This window comes from Gorilla gorilla, chromosome 14, assembly GCF_029281585.2.
Source record: "Gorilla gorilla gorilla isolate KB3781 chromosome 14, NHGRI_mGorGor1-v2.1_pri, whole genome shotgun sequence".
NCBI classification, from domain to species: domain Eukaryota; kingdom Metazoa; phylum Chordata; class Mammalia; order Primates; family Hominidae; genus Gorilla; species Gorilla gorilla.
In genome coordinates this window covers 59,691,741-59,709,943 of record NC_073238.2, presented here as the reverse complement: position 1 = coordinate 59,709,943, position 18,203 = coordinate 59,691,741, and the positions used below count along the sequence as shown (strand labels likewise).

Below are 18,203 nucleotides of genomic sequence, written 5' to 3'. Positions count from 1 at the left end.
TTATCAATTTAATTGCAGTGTTTATTTGAGTGGCTTATATGCATATCAATTCAACAAATTAAACACTTTATGCACTGATTATTGTACGTCAATTAAACCTCAACAAAAATATTAAAATGCATTAATCAGTATGTTAAATATTACTAGAAGGAAGCACTTTTAAAAGAATTAATATAAGTCATTAAGATTTAAAAATTGCTATATCACAAATTAATATACAAATGATGACTGTAGTAAATCCTAACATTAAATAACAGTTTTCATTATTATACTGTACATATTCATTTCATATTATTTTGTTTTATTTTTGTTTATGTTTTGCCTTTTTGAAATCTGTTAGTAAACTAGATATGGGAAATTTGCTAACCATTTTTAAAATAGCTTCATAATTCTGGAGTCTGTAAATAAATGGGGTATAAATACAAACCACTTGGGATTTTAAACATATACTGTCATGCTCACTTTGGCACTTATACTAAAATTGAAACAATAGAGAAAACTAGCATGGCCCCTATGCAAAGATGACACACACATCTTTGAAGCATTCCATATTTTTACCAGAATAGCCAGATTAGAGAGAAACATAACTGACCTGATGGAGCTGAAGAACACAACATGGGAAATTCACAGTGCAATGACACGTATCAATAGCAGAATAGATGAAGTGGAGAAAAGAATCTCAGAGCTTGAAGACTATCTTTCTGAAATAAGACAGGCAGACAAGAATAGAGAAAAAAAAATGAAAAGGAATGAACAAAACCTCTCAGAAATGTGGGACTATGTAAAAAGACTGAACCTACAACTGATTGGGGTACTTGAAAGAGACAGGGAGGACAGACCCAAGTTGGAAAACATACTTCGGGAGGTCATCCAGGAGAACTTCCTCCAATCTAGAAAGACAGGCCAAGATTCAAATTCAAGAAATCTAGGGGGCCCCAGTAAGATACTTCACAAGAAGATCAACGCCAAGGCACATAATCGTCAGATTCTCCAAGGTTGAAAGAATAGAAAAAATGTTACGCGCAGCCAGAGAGAAAGGCTGCGTCACCTACAAAGGGAAATCCGTCAGTATAACAACAGACCTCTCAGTGTAAACCTTACAAGACAGAAGCAATTTGGGGCCAATATTCAACATTCTTAAAGAAAACAATTTCCAACCCAGAATTTCATATCCAGCCCAACTAAGTTTCATAAGCGAGGGAGAAATAAGATTCTTTTCAGACAAGCAAAGGATGAGGGAATAAGTCACCTCCAGGCCTGCTTTGCAAGAGTTCCTGAAGGAAGCACTAAATATGAAAAGGAAAAACTGTTACTAGCCACTACAAAAACATACTGAAGTATACAGACCAGTGACACTATGAAGTGACCACGTAATAAGTCTGCAAAATAACCAGCTTGAATTATGATGACAGGATCAAACTCACACATAGCAGTATTAACATTAAATGTAAATGAGCTAAATGCCCCAATTAAAAGACATAGGATGGCAAGCTGGACGGGGTCAAAATCTGTTGGTATGCTGTCTTCAAGAGACCCATCTCACATGCAAAGACACACATAGGTTCAACATAAAGGGACTGAGAAAAATTTACCAAGCAAGTGGAAAACAGAAAAAAGTAGGGGTCACAAACCTAGTTTCTGACAAAACAAATTTTAAACCAACAAAGATCAGAAAAGACAAAGAAGGGCCCTATATAATGGTAAAGGAGTCAATTCAACAAGAAGAGCTAACTATTCCTAAATAGATATACACCCAATAAAGGAGCACCTGGATTTATAAAGCAAGTTCTTAGAGACGTACAAAGAGATGTAGACTCCCACAAAATAATAGTGGGAGACTTTAACTCCACACTGACAATGTTAGATGGATCATCAAGACAGAAAATTAACAAAGATACTCAGGACCTGAACTCAGCTCTGGATCAAGCAGACCTGATCGATATATACAGAACTCCTCATCTTGCAAACAACAGGATATACATTCTTCTCACTGCCATATACACTTACTCTAAAATTGATCACATAATCTGAAATAAAACACTCTTCAGCAAATGCAGAAGAACTGAAATCATAACAGTATCTCAGATCACAGCACAATCAAATTAGAATTCAAGACTGAAAAATTCACTTAGAACCACAAAACTACATGGAAATTGAACAAGCTGTTCCTGAGTCACTCGTGGGTAAATAATGAAATTAAGGCAAAATCAAGAAGTTCTTTTAAACTAATGAGAACAAAGAGACAATGTATCAGAATCTCTGGGATGCTGATAGAGTGGTGTTATCAGGGAAATGTATAGCACTAAATGCTCACATCAAAAAGCTAGGAAGATGTCATATTAATAACCTAATATCACAACTAAAAGAACTAGAAAACCAAAAGCAAACAAACCCAAAGATGGCAGAAGATAAGCAGTAACCAAGATCAGAGGGCAACTGAAAGATAAAGACATGAAAATTCCTTCAACAAATCAATGAATCCAGGAGCTTTTTTTTTTTGCAAAAAAATAATACAGTAGACCACTAGCTAGACTAATAAAGAATAAAAGAGAGAAGAATCAAGTAGACACAATCAGAAATGATAAGGGGGATATCACCAATGACCCCACAGTAAAGCAAACAACCATCAGAGAATACTATGAACACCTGTATGCACATAAACCACATAAACTAGAAAATCTAGAAGAAATGGATAAATTCCTGAATACATACATCCTCCCAAGACTGAACCAGAAAGAAATTGAAACCCTGAGTAGACCAATAATGAGTTCTAAAACTGAGTCAGTAATAAGTAGTCTACCAACCAAAAAAGCCCAGGACCAGATGGATTTACAGCTGCATTCTAACAGAGGTACAAAGAAAAGCTGGTACCATTTCTATTGAAGTTATTCCATAAAGTTGAAAAGGAGGGACTCCTCCATAACTAATTTTATGAGGCCAGCATCATCCTGATACCAAAAACCTGACCACAATACACCAAAAATAGAAAACTTCAGCTAATATCCCAGATTAACACTGATGCAAATATCTTTAATAAATACTGACAAACCAAATCCAGCAGCACGTCAAAAAGCTTATCCATCACATTCAAGTTAGTTTCATCCCTAGGGTGCAAGGTTGGTTTAACATATTAAAATAAATAAATACAATTCATCACATAAACAGAGCTAAAGACAAAAACCACATGATTTTCTCAATAGATGCAGAAAAGACCTTTGACAAAATTCAGCATCCCTTTATCTTAAAAACTCTCAATAAACTAGGTTTTAAAGGAATATACCTCAAGATAATAAGAACCATATCTAACAAACCCACATCAAATATCATACTTAAAGGGCAAAAGCTGGAAGTATTCTCCTTGAAAACCATCATAGGACAAGGATGCACTCTGTCACCACTCCTATTCAAAATAGTATGGAAGTTTTGACCAGGGCAATCAGACAAGAGAAATAAATAAAGGGTATTTAAATAGGGAGAAAGAATGTCAAATTATCTTTATTTGCAGATGGTCCTATGTCAAGAAAATTTCATTGTCTCAGTCAAAAAGCTTCTTAAGCTAATAAGAAACTTAAGCAAAGTCTCAGGATACAAAATCCATGTGCAAAAATCACTAGCATTCCAGTACGCCAGCAACAGTCAAGCAGAGAGCTAAATCAGGAATGAACTGCAATACACAATTGTTACAAAAAGAGAAAAATATTTAGGAACACAGCTTATAAGGGCAGTGAAGGACCTTTTCAAGAACTATGAACTATTGCTTAAGGAAATCAAAGAAGACACAAGCAAATGGAAAAACGTTCCATGCTCATGAATAGGAAGAATCAATATTGTGAAAATGGCCATACTGCCCAAAGTAATTTATAGATTCAATGCTATTCGCATTAAACTACCATTGATGTTCTTCACAGAAGTAGAATAAACTATTTTAAAATTCATATGGAGTCAAAAAGGGAGCCTGAATAGCCAAGACAATCCTAAGCAAAAAGAACAAAGCTGGAGGCATCATGCTACTTGACTTCAAACTATACTACAAGGCTACAGTAACCAAAACAGCAAGGTACTGGCACAAAAACAGATACAAAAACAAACGGAACAGAATAGAGACCTCAGAAATAAAACCACACACCTATAAGCATCTGATCATCAAAAAACCTGACAAAAACAAGCACTGGGGAAAGGATTCCCTATTTAGTAAATGATGCCGGGAAAACTGGCTAGCCATATGCAGCAAATTAAAACTGGACCCCTTCCTTATACCTTATACAAAAATTAACTCAAGAGAGATTAAAGACTTAAATGTAAAACTGGAAACTACAAAAACCGTAGAAAAAAATCTAGGCAATATCATTCAAGACATTGGCACCAGCAAAGATTTCATGATGAAAATGCCAAAAGCAATTTCAAAAGCAAAATTTGACAAATGGGATCTAAGTAAACTAAAGAGCTTTTGCACAGCAAAAGAAAGTATCATCCGAGTGAACCAGTAGCCTACACAATGGGAGAATATTTTTGCAATCTATCCATCTGACAAGGCTTTAATATGGAAAGTCTACAAGAAACTTAAGCAAACTTACAAGAAAAAAAGCAAACAACCCCATTAAAAAGTGGGCAAAGAACATGAACAGACACTTCTCAAAAGAAGACATACACGCGGTCAACAAACATGAAAAAAAAATCTCAACATCACTGATCATTAGAGCAATGCAAATCAAACCCACAATGAGATACCATCTCGTGCCAGTGATAATGGCAATTATTAAAAGGTCAAGAAACAACAGATGCTGGTGAGGTTGCAGGGGAAAAGGAATGCTTTTACACAGTTGGTGGGAATGTAAATTAGTTCAACCATTGTGGAAGACAGTGTGGCAATTCCTCAAAAATCTAGAGTTAGATATATTATTTGACCCAGCAATCCCATTACTGAGTATATACCCAAAGGAATATAAATTATTCTACTATAAAGATACATGCGCACATATATTTATTTATTTTATTTTATTTATTTTTTTTTTTTTGAGACGGAGTCTCTCTCTGTTGCCCAGGCAGGAGTGCAGTGGCGCGATCTTGGCTCACTGCAAGCTCTGCCTCCTGGGCTCACACCATTCTCCTGCCTCAGCCTCCCGAATAGCTGGGACAACAGGCGCACACTGCTACACCTGGCTAATTTTTTGTATTTTTAGTAGAGAGGGGGTTTCACCATGTTAGCCAGGATGGTCTCGATCTCCTAACCTTGTGATCCGCCCGCCTCAGCCTCCCAAAGTGCTGGGATTACAGGCGTAAGCCACCGCGCCCGGCCCCATGCACACGTATATTTATTGCAGCACTCTTCGCAATAGCAAAGACGTGGAAACAACCCAAATGCCCATCAACGATAGACTGAATAAAGATAATGTGATACATATACACCATGGAATACAATGCAGCCATAAAAGGGAACAAGATCATGTCCTTCGGAAGGATATGGACAGAGCCGGAAGCCGTCATCCTCAGCAGATTTTTGCAGGAACAGAAAACCAAACACTAATGTTCTTACTTAAAAGTGGGAGCTGAACAATGAGAACACATGGACACACTGTGGGGGAAACAACACATATTGGTGCCTGTCAGGGGAGTTGTGGTGGGAGGGGGCTCATCAGAAAGAATAGCTAATGGATGCTGGGCTTAATACTTAGGTGATGGGATGATCTGTGCAGCAAATCACCATGGTGCACATTTACCTATGTAACAAACCACATATCCTGCACATGTACTCCCGAACTTAAAAGTTAAAGGAAAAAAAAGAAAATGTAACCAAATTAAATTTAAATTGAATCATTTAAATTAAATGAAAATGATTTAAACCATTTGATTAAAAGATCGAATCAAATAAGATCTAGTATTTGAGAGCACAGCATGGTGACTACCGTCAACAGTAATTTATTATGCATTTTAAAATAACTAAAACATTATAATTGGGTTGTTTGTAACAAGGATAAGTGCCTGAGGTGATGAATACCCCATTTACCCTGATGTGATTATTATGCATTGTATGCCTCAATCAAAAGATCTCATGTTCCCCATTAAGGTACACACCTAACATGTACACACAAAAATTAAAACTTATTTAAAAAGACAAAATAATGCCTATTCCCGTCTTTTATATATTTAAATGTGACAAATAATAAATACAAATAATGCACAAAGGCTTTACTTAGCATAGTTACCTTATTGTTATCTTAGCCTTATTAATAGCAAAATATTTTATAAACTTGAGTTAAATATCATCGATAAAGTTCTAATCAGCTGCCCATAAGATATTTAAGACATTTTTCTAAATACAAAAAATTAAGTTTCCATGCTTTTGATGGAGCATCTACATGGGAAAATTTTAAATTGCATCAGAAAAGGCAGAGAAAAGTGAATTATGATTTCCAGGAAGATAGAGTAACCTTTGCATTTTAATAATAAGTATGTGATTCATGCCAGATTCCTATGACAATTCATAACTATATTCTTGGATATTTTGATTCTACCTGGCTTGACTAAAAAATAATCTTAATGGAACATTAAATGAGGAGTAGAGAGACAACCTGTAATCAAAATCAAATTATTCTCTGATCTAATTCATCCCGAAGATTCTTAGAATAGTTTATTCCTCACAGTATATTTACTGATACATTGCTGCTTAAAAAAATCACTTTATTTAATAACGACTTGGTTATATATGACTACAGGTAACAAGAACGTCTTTTTCAGGAATCAAATACAAATTTCTGAAACAGTGACTGATAATGCAAAACAAAGGGAAACTAGTGTTTAATGGAATATGGAGGGTCAGATGTGGATAAAATATTTCAAAAAAAAAAAAAACAGGAGTACCTTAACATTGTAATAGAAATGCAAATGTTTAATCACTCTTTATTCCACCAGGAGAAATGCACTTAAAGTAATATAATACTAGCCACAACTTATTTGAGAAAAGAATCAAAAGCAAAGATGCCAGGCAGAATTTATATTAAGTTGCAAAAAGTAAAGTCTGGGTTAGATAGAAAAGCAGTTATCTCATTTCACATGATAGAAATAACAGAATATTTAGACTACCTTTTCTTCTCATGAGAAAACACTCAATAAATTGAGATAAGAGCATTTTCTCCTATTTCCATTTTAGGCATTATATTATTTTTTCATTTCTCATGCCTGGTTTTGTTAAGTAAGCACTCTCTTGTAGCCAGAAATCATTCTGTCAAAGGATAATAATTCATTTTGTTGTAATTTTGTTTAGTTTAACACAAACACACACCCTTATTCTTTAACTGGTATACTGGATTACTGATTAATTGTTGAGGCACTATTTGGACAATTAAAAATTAGAGACTCCTTTTGGTATAATGATTTTTATAAATTGATTTGGTTTAATATTAATCATTATGAAATAGGTAATAGACTATTTTTCCAAGATAATTACATATATATGTGGATGATTTGTGCCCTTTTCAGTTTTTTCTCGCTTTGTATTTTTAACTTGTTTCTCAAGGATTTTGTCTGCAAACATACTGTCATTTGTTACTTGTGAGGCGAACATTGTTAACATTAAAATTTGTCATTGGTGATTACTGTAATCCTAAATTTGATGTGAAAAAATTCCTCCTACAGTCCTGCTACTATATTGGTAGAGTCAACTGTCAAAAATAATAATATAAATTTGTAATAAAACAGACTGTTGATTTTCAAAAGAATAACAAATAAGAGGGAAAAAAGTTACATACAAAGCTGCCTACATAGAGAAATAACCCTTCAACAATATTATAAAATTTATTTTAGCACTGAAATGTGTTGATCACATTTGCATGAGGAAAAACATCATATTTTACAGTTATTTTAGATATTTACATAAAAATGAGGCTCATAAATAAATCTATATTGACAAAGAAGGACAATGTTTGTGCTGTACTGAGAATGACAACTGTGATGAATCAAGGACAACTGTGAGAGTTAAGTTCAAAAGGAAATGACTTGATGAATAGCAATTTTACCTCAGGCCACAAAGTACACTAGGTCATTGTCTGCAGGCTCTTCTGAACAGCCTGTGTTCATCCAGAATTATACCAGAAGGATAGAAGCTGTGTGAGATGAGACAGAAGAGATCACCTTTACAGCCCCAAAGTATATTAATGCTCTTTTTGCAGCTCTCACCATCTTTTAGAGATGCTTATGTTGATGCTTTTTTGATAAACCGCTTAGCCAAAAAATATCTTGAGAAAGTGCTAAACAACTACAATTGAACTTTTATTGTTGGTAAATAGAAAACTTTGATCATTTAATGCACAACACTACAGTGAATGATGGCGGAGTTAAAGATGAAACATGCCTGATTATATAATGGTCAAGAATATGATACGCTTTAGCTATAAAGTGCTTTTATTGGAAACTATTTGTCCACTCACCTTCAGATCTCAGTATAAAAGTGGGTTCTCAGACTGGTCTCCCTAAATGCACAGAGTAAACTAGATTCAACTACCATAGGCATTTGCAAATCTCTATACATGATTTGGAAATTATTTGTCACTTTAGTGATATGTCTCCGTTGTTCACTAGACAATACGCTCTGTGATAGTAGGTCACATATTTGCTTTGTTCAATACTGTGCCCCAGAGTAATTTTGGGGGTACATATTAGACATTCTGTGCATATTTGCTAAATACATATAGGAATCAATTGATTTTATAAGTGAAAAACTAGAAGAACCACCTGTATAATATGGATACTACATAAATGCAATGTGTTATAATTATGAAGCAGCATATGGTAATTCATATTTCATTAACATAAGAGGTAGAGACATTTTTCAAAAAGCAGAAAACCAAGAATCACAGGATTGGGTTTATATAAGAAGTGTCACTAAAATTTGTGTGGTCTAGGCAAATTTACTTAAAATTAGCGTGAAAATTCACTGAGATAATAAGTGTAAAATGTTCTATAACACTCTGTATTTTACATATTTGATGAGTCATAGATATTAGTAGTAAAATTATGGCAACATAACACCTGGCCTTCTGCATAGGTGACCATGCTACATGTGTTTTTCTTCCTGGCAGTTGCCTTCCATACAAGACTACAATTTCTCCCTGTTCTACTCAGAAATATGAATGTGACTCTTGTTGGCAATGAAAGGTAGAAACGCATGAATCAAGTGCAGATGTCTTTTCTCTTCTGCTGTGATGTATGGAAATAGTCTAGATAGAAGCTGCTTTACGATTTGAGTCCTGCAAATTAGATGACATTGAGCAGAGCAACCACTGACCCATAATTAAAATAAAATGGGAAAATGAAATAAGGTCTGTTTTAATAAGTTTCTATGATTTTTAGAATGTTTTCTACAGCTGCATGACATGACCTAATCCGACAGATTTAACAACCCTCTTTTTTAGTTAGAAGCACTGAAAATTTGATGGCAAGATTACATAAAGAAAGAATGATTGCTATAGTGGCCCAAAACATGATCCAGAAACTTATATCAGAAGAGCAGTGTTGAGAGTAAATATCTTACATTTTTCAAGCAAGCATTTTTTTTAACATTGAAAGTGCCATTAGAGTTTTAAAATAGTAAGCTTTAAGGCAGTCTTAAGATTTACACTATAAACAACTGGTGGGAAATAAAGTAGAAAAACCAGCCTAGCACAGGGCAAGAGTCTAGAAGTAGTGAAGACAATGTTTAGGTGCTAGTGAGTGCCTGAGAGTGCCCTGTGCTTGTGTGATTCCTGGTTTTCTGCTGTTTAAAAAATTTATCCACCACTCATGTGAATGAAATATGAATGACTGTGCCATAGGAACACCTTCCACCCAAGAAAAATGTGGACATCTGAAATGAGAGAAAATGTGCGGTCAGCATTTGATGAGGTGCCAGACCTCATGATCACTGTCCAGTACTAGCGTGGTGAAGCACTGGAGGCAGGTGTATGGTGAGGCACTACTAGGCTGAGGGTCTCTAAGACAATCTCTAGCTCCAGCCTAGATACCAGACTACTGCTGCCGTATAATTGACTCTAGGTAAACAAAGAGAAGAACTACCAAGTTTGCCAATGCACAGAATCATGAGAAGTAATTAATTGTTGTTTAAGCCACTATTGTGTTATGGAATGTATTAGCCTACTTGGGCTGCCATAACAAAATACCACAGCCTGGCTTAAATGTCAGAAATTTATTTTCTTACAGTTCTGGGGTCTATACATCTAGATCAAGGTAATGTCAGGGTTTGTCTCCAGTGAGGTCTCTCTTCCTGGTTTGCAGATGGCCCTTCTGGCAGTAGCTTCACATGGCCTTCTTCTGGGTGTGCACAGAGATAGAGATGTCATTTCTTATAACATCATCAGCCCTACTCTCACAATAATGACTTCATTTAACAATTAACACTTTCGTATAGGCTCTATCTCCAAATAAAATCCACTGGGAGATAGGGATTCAACATTTGAATTTTGCCACAGTTCAGCCCATCACATGCAACTAAGGCCAACTGAAACAATATATATTTTTGAATTGTTTTAATGTTCCATTAATCAATTCATTTATTTCTGGAGCAATATTGTAGTCTTAGTTCACAGCTTTAATAATGGCATCTATTTGCCTGGCACAGTGTCTCACGCCTGTAATCCCAGCACTTTGGGAGGCCAAGGTGGGTGGATCACCTGAGGTTGGGAGTTCAAGACCAGCCTGACCAACACAGTGAAACCCCATCTCTACTGAAAATATAAAATTAGCTGGGCATGGTGGCACATGCCTGTAATCCCAGCTACTCAGGAGGCTGAGGCAGGAGAATCGCTTGAACCTGGGAGGTAGAGGTTGCAGTGAGCCGAGATCGCACCATTGCATTCCAGCCTGGTGACACAGTGAGACTCCGTCTCAAAAAAAAAAAAAAAAAGAAAAAAAAGAAAGAAAGAAAGACATCTGTTAAGAAAATTTCCTGCTTTTATTATATTTTCCCTTTTTTGACATTGATTTATTCAGAAATATATTTTAGTTTCCAAACACATTTTTCCTGGTTTCTCTTTATTTTTGCTTAATTGGATTGTGGTTATAGGCTTCTACTTTTAAAATAAAATTCTGTTAGTTTTATTAATATCTATTGACAAAAATTATATAAATATGAGTATACAATGTGATGATTTGATATACATATGCCTTGTGAAATTTTTATATACCTGTTATATTAGACAAATAAAAAGACACAATCTTTTTAAACGACTCTGTTTTTAATATTTGACTGTTGGATAGCTTTGAGGCCTAAATTGCCCCTTTCTGTTTTTGTGCTATTTCTGGAAAAGCAGATAGAGCCCACAGGCACCTTTCTTTGATGAACAGGAAAGATCAAACAACACAAACCCAAGCTCCCATGCAGAAACCCTCTCTCTCCTCCTCCACCTTAAACACTCAATCAAAAAGTCCCATTATGTGAGTAATAAATCTTTTTATACCTTGGTGTTTTTGTGGTATAATCAATCTCCACATCCATATCAGTTTTGGGTTGGAGGGATGGATCCCATAGTGAACCAGAAAACAATTGGTATGTGAACAGGATAGCCTAGGTAATGACCACCATCTGTGGCCCTTTATGTCCTGGTTCACTGATTGGCTCTGCTCTCTGCTGGACAGTATGTACTTTCGGCTGTTGCTAGCTGACTTCCATGTGCTTTGAGCTTTACTTCTTAGTGCCACATATGTTACTTCTGTCAAGGTTCTGCTTCATATTTAACTGGCATTATTTGAAAATTTTGGTAGTTGGTGCTCAAGAATACCAGCATGGGATTAGGGATCTTCCTTAACATGGCACAGATTGTGTGTCTCAGCCTATACCTATCTGTGTGTCAAATTAAATCATTTATTTTGATCTAACCATAAGCTTTGATTGAATCTAGACATCAGTAAAACATTGGCTCACTTTCTACTGAGTGCTTGGGAAAACACATATATACTGTACAATTTATGGACCCATTAGGTGGTTGCTTAAATAACTATAGTCACCATTTTTGAATGCTGATGTCAACGCTCTTAATATCAGATAGGTCTCTAGGAATCCAAATGCTGCTACCGCCATCTATACTTCTATCACAACAGAGATTCTGATCCTCAAACTTAAGGAGGAAAACATCCAAGGAACCTTGGCATAGATCTTGGGAAAAGCTATCTTGAATCCTTTATATCGCCTTATCTTCCACCCACCTCTTCTTTAAAAAGCCAGGGGGCATCATCAATCTATTGGACAAGGATAAAATGGTTGGACTGTGAGTCTGATGAATGCTATGGCTTGTCAACATACCAAAGAGATCATTCAAACCTGGCTTTTGCCTAGCGCCTCTAAAGCCAGTAATGCAATAAGTACCGTGGGGAGCCTCTTTACTGTGATGACAGCAATTTGGGAACTTCTGGAGGAAGAAACTTATAAATATTAGGAGTGTAGAGAAGGACCCTAAGAACATGGGGACTAACAGGGACAAATACACAAAATGAGCTACCATCAGCACAAAAACCAAGACAGACACCTAGATACATGATGACAAGCCAGAAACTCAGACAGAGGCCCACAGTCTGATATAAATGGAAATAAATTTACTTACTTAAAGAATTTACCCAATAGAAATATTAAAAGGGTGCTGTTTGACATTTAAATCTCTACATCATTGGTTCTAAATTAATTTTAAAATCTGCTGAAATGTATGTATTGACAACTATTCATGGCCTTAACTGATATAGGTGACAAAATTGTTATTATACATGGATGTCCCACTAAATTCACTAAATTTAAACAAAGTACCTGCTATTTTCTTAAGGAAGTTACCAGGCATAAAACAGAAAACTAACAGATATGTGTTACCTTAACCATGAGAAATGTTGCTTTGCCAGAATTTCTAATGGCCATAGTATTCATTGCCCTTAAAATATCCTATAGTGGCCCCTTTGACTCAAGTAAATAATTGAAATAAAATTATGTCTTTGGCACTTAAAATCGACTTGACAAATAAAACCCGATGGATCTTCTAGTTTTTTTAATTAAAAGAGTTGATAAAGCCTAATATAAATTAAAATGTGGGTTTCAATGTTTGAAATCTACTTTGTAGCCCTATGTAGAAAAGGATGATTATTTTTACTATTTTACTATTAAATAGCCCAATTCAATCTGTTCTTAAAACTGAAAATAATGATGGACATCTTGCAGTGGCAGTGGATGACCATGAACTCAGTGTGGCTCTACCCATTAAAGCCCACACCTATAATATTACTGAAATCATCGATTCCATCCAATCAACAACTAGTAAATACTTTATAGTACTAGATTTGATTAATATGCTCTACTCAGTGCCTAGTTAGGTGAACATGTTCTGTTTAGTGCTTATTTCAGCTGCAGTGCCTTCACCTTTGAAGGGATATGCATTTTCCTGGATACTGATGGGGTGATTCAATAGCCTTGCATTCTTTTACAGTCTTTGTAGGAAAGATCTTAGTTGTATCTGGCTTTCTCCAGGAGCACAGGTCTGACATTACATTGATGGTATCTCCTCCAAGGAGATTTATTTGTCACACACACATGCAGGACATAAAAGTAATCACAAAGGCGTTTACAAAAAGTAGCAGTGGAAATAGGTTATAACTCTGCATTTACAACAAGGTCCCACTACTTCAGTTAGATTTCTGAAAAATATTTGGTTTGTTAAAAACTGTTCCATCCCTGACACTGTTAGAAACAACAACAACAACAACAACAACAAACTATTGATCATCTCAGCACCAAGAATGCTGAAAGAATCTTGACTTCTTTTAAGGCTTTGAAGGTTCTGGAGGCAATATATTCCTATTTTAAAATTTTATTTAGCCTAATTTATGCTATAATTCACAAATCAGCCCACTCTGAATGGGATTCTCTGCAACAAGAGGTTCTAGAATCTGCCCAACTTGAAATTCAACAAGCAGTCTCATGAGTATCCCCTAAAGATTTCCATAAAGGAGAACTTCTCTGTTTTTAGTCTATTGTCAGATGAAATCACGCTGAAGAAAATCACCTTTTCACAGAACAACCGGCCAGATATACGACCCCCAAAATCAACTCGATAATGAGAACTGAAATTCATATACTCTTCTGATGGTAGAACCACCAAATACACAACGAATACCGCTGGGTTTCTGCTGCTACCCATCCCCTAACCAGAACATAAATTTTTAATTTATATATTCTGAAGATGTGCTGTTAGGAATATTTACATTTATACATTTTAAAAGATTTAGATATTTAAGGGTAATTTGAATTCTTATTTTCTAGTAAAAATTTTATGTAAAGTCTATATTGTCAGATATAAACGTGGCTATCTCCGCTATTTCCAGTTACTACATATTTGGCTAGATCATCTTTTATCACTCTTTTATTCTGAAAATTTGTTCTTTGTTTTTATGTATGTTTATTTAAAAAATATATAGATAAATTTAGTAGTTTAATGCAGTTTTATAATCTTTGTCTTTTCTAGGTCTTTTTTATTAATTAATAATTATTATATTACTGAACTACTGTTATTTCTCAAATATCTTATGTAATTTCTGTTTATACCATCCCTTAATGTGGTTTTTCTATTTTCTTATGTTTTAATTGATTTAGATCTTTTCTTTATTTTCTCTAATAATTTGTAACTTAAATATGTCATTTCTATTTCCCTAATATTTTCTGACAGATTTTTGCTATAAAACTCACCTATCAATGTTAGGGCCACTATTAGCATATGATTTGTCATCTAATTCAGGGCATTGTTGAAAATATGAGTTATATTTGTATTTATAGTGAGACATACAGTTTATTTACATAATTATACATTTAAAATATCGTGGGAAGCCAGAATGTATGCCAACCAAGTAATCGTTAAAATTAATATCTCTTTCCTCATGCTAAATGAAGTAATGATTTTTAAAAATTATGTCTTTGTTTCTATCAACCTACAAATTTATCAATTATTTTCTTTATCATTACTTTTTGAATCTCAAATTTTACATTTGAAGTAATTTTTCTTCATCATAAAAACATCTATTAGATCTTTCATTAGAAAATATCTTTCATAGAGAACATTTGTTAGTAGAAAGTATTTTTATTCCACTATCATTCTTGAAAGATACATTGTGTGTTAGAATTCTAAGCTAATTATTTTCTCTTAGTACTCTGCAGACATTCATTTATTCTCTGACTTCCAGTTATTATTTATCTCTTCTCTGGCTATTGTTAAAGTCTTTTTGTTAACTCTAGCTTTACTAAGATGCATTGAAGTGAAATTTATATTTTATGCATTATGATTTGAATTTGGGGCTTCTTAAATCTGTGTGTCAACACTTGCCATAAATTTTACCATTACCTCTGAAATTATTACATATTTACACATTTATTTATATGTTTATTTCCAGAACTTCAATTAGATGCAGATCATACTACCTTACTCTGCCATGTCTTTTTATTGCTTTATTTTTTACATGCTTATTACTTTGTCTTCTCAGAATTTTCTTGTTATATATTTCAGCTTATTAACTGCTTTTCAGTCTTGTCTGCTAAGTAAGCAATGTTGTTTTATATAAATTATCTTTGTAAATTTCTAGTGGTTATATATCTCTTTCAACTGAGCATATTGACTAGATCATCCTCCCCCCACGCAAAGCTGACCCAAAACACAGAAAAATAACATTAAAGTTGACCTCATTACAAATATCATATAAATATTGCATTCTCATTATTTTTTTCTTTCCCTTTATACCTTTTGAGTAATTCAAACTGGATGCTTATGAAAACTTTATTTATCATTTTTGTCTGACTTCATATCTAGAATCAATTTGGTTCAATGCAGCTTCTAACCACCAGGATATGCAGGCATAAAAAATGAGTTACAGAAAATATATTTTCATACGCAGCTTATGATTAAAGAAGAGAAATGGCATTTTCATGGAAACCCACAACACGCAGAATAATAAAATGATTTCCATGTAAGAACAGATAATATCCAGGCACACTGACCACAGTGTTCTTCCTTCAACACTCCCCATGACTGCAGGGCACATCTCTAAAATATTTGCTTGGCATCTCCTTTACCTTTCTCAAAGATTTGCTCAAATCTCATCTTCTCTATGTGTCGTTATGCCCACAATACTGCACCACAAGGCATTACCATGGGAACCGCTCATAATCCATATTCTACTTTAAAAAAATGTAACATTTACCATATACGCATACATATTTTTATATGTAGATGAAATAAGCCACCTTTTTTTTTTTTACTTTTAAAGATTTTATTTTTATTTAGAGCAGTTAAGCTCATGCCACAATAGAGCAGAAAGTACAGAGAATTACAGTAGTCTCTCATTATCTGTGGTTTGACTTTTCAGTTTCAGTTACTTTCATGGTCCAAAAATATTAAATGTAAAATTCCAGAAATAAACAATTCATAAGTTTAACATTGCACATCATCTTGAGTAGCATGATGAAACCTCATGCTGCCCCACTCTGTCCTGCCCAGGGACCAGGGCCATAAATCATCCCACCCATTAGTCACTTAGTAGACCCCTTGGTTATCAGATTGCCATGGAACTGTAGTGCTTGTGTTTATGTAACCCTTATTTTAGTTTACTTAATAACAGCCCCAAAGTACAAGGACTGTGATGCTGGGATATTTTTATCTGTCATATTTTATTGGTAGTTGATATGGTTTGGCTGTGTACCCACCCAAATATCATCTTGAAATCCCACGTGTTGTGGAAGGGACCCAGCGGGAGGTAATTGATTCATGGGGGTGAGTCTTTCTCTTGCTGTTCTCATGATAGTGAAAAAGTCTCATGAGATCTGATGGTTTTAAAAACGAGAGTTGAGCTGCACAAGCTCTCTTTGCCTGCTGCCATCCACCGAAGATGTGACTTGCTCCTCCTTGCCTTCCACCATGGTTGTGAGGCCTCCCCAGCCATGTGGAATGGAACTGTAACTCCTATGCACCTCTTTCTTTGGTAAATTTTCTCAGTCCCAGGTATATCTTCTTTTTCTTTTTCTTTTTTGAAATGGAGTTTTGCTCTTGTTGCCCAGGCTGGAGTGCAATGGCGCAATCTTGGCTCACTGCAACCTCCGCCTCCCGGGTTCAAGTGATTCACCCGCCTTAGCCTCCCAAGCAGTTGGGATTACTGGCACGTTCCACCACCCCTGGCTAATTTTGTATTTTCACTAGAGACACGGTTTCACCACGTTGGTCTCGAACTCCTGACCTCAGGTGATCCACTCACCTCGGCCTCCCAAAGTGCTGGAATTACATGCGTGAGCCACCGCGCCTGGCCCCAGATATGTCTTTATCAGCAGCATGAAAACTGATTAATACAGTAATATTGTTATTAATTTCTTAATATACCTAATTAATAAATTAAAGTGTCTTTATTGTAGATAGGTATATATGTATAGGAAAAACACATAACACTCAGTTGACCCTTGAGCAATACAGATTTGAACTAAGTGGATCCACTTATGTACAGATTTTCTTCCACCACTGTCACCCTTGAGGCAGCAAGACCAACCCCTCCTCTACCTCCTCCTCCTCAGCCTACTCAATGTGAAGATAATGATGATAGACCTTTATGATGATCCACTTCCACTTAATAAATAGTAAAACATATTTTCTTTCTTAAGATTTTAATATTTTTTTCCTAGCTTATTTATTGTAAGAATACAGTATATAATACATATAACAGACAAATATGTGTCAATTGACTCTTTTATGTTATTGATAAGGCTCTAGTCAACAGTAGCTATTAGTAGTTAAGTTTTTGAAGAGACAAAAGTTATAGGCGGGTATTTTATTGCATGGGGGACTGGCACCGCAAACCCCCATACTGTTCAAGAGTCAACTAAAAATACAAAGTTTGGTACTATCTGTAGTGGTTTCAGGCATCCACTGGAAGTCTTAGAACTTCTACCCTGTAGATAAGATGTGACTAGTGTGCTATATACCCACTGCCCACACCCATGCATTTGCTCCCCTATTATCTACATCCCCTACCACAATTATACCTTTGTTATAATTGACGAACCTACATTGGCACCTCATAATAACTTGAAGTTCATAGTTAACATTAGGATTTACACTGTATGGGTTTGGACAAATGTCCAAATATCAAACTGACAGAATCATACAGTATGTATCTTTTCAGATTGTTTTATTTCACTTAGTCATATTCAT

The 18,203-nt window shown here is 35.1% G+C and overlaps 1 protein-coding gene and 1 non-coding gene across 11 annotated transcripts in view; one reads left to right on the top strand and one right to left on the bottom strand.

Annotated features, from left to right (window-relative positions):
* LOC101124545 (rubicon like autophagy enhancer) overlaps positions 1-18,203 on the bottom strand; it is a 95,203-nt gene that overhangs the window by 67,691 nt on the left and 9,309 nt on the right. The gene's annotated exons all lie outside the window — the stretch shown is intronic.
* On the top strand, positions 455-556 carry LOC115930517 (U6 spliceosomal RNA). Its single transcript, XR_004067148.2, has one exon. It is a non-coding gene; the product is annotated as a U6 spliceosomal RNA (small nuclear RNA).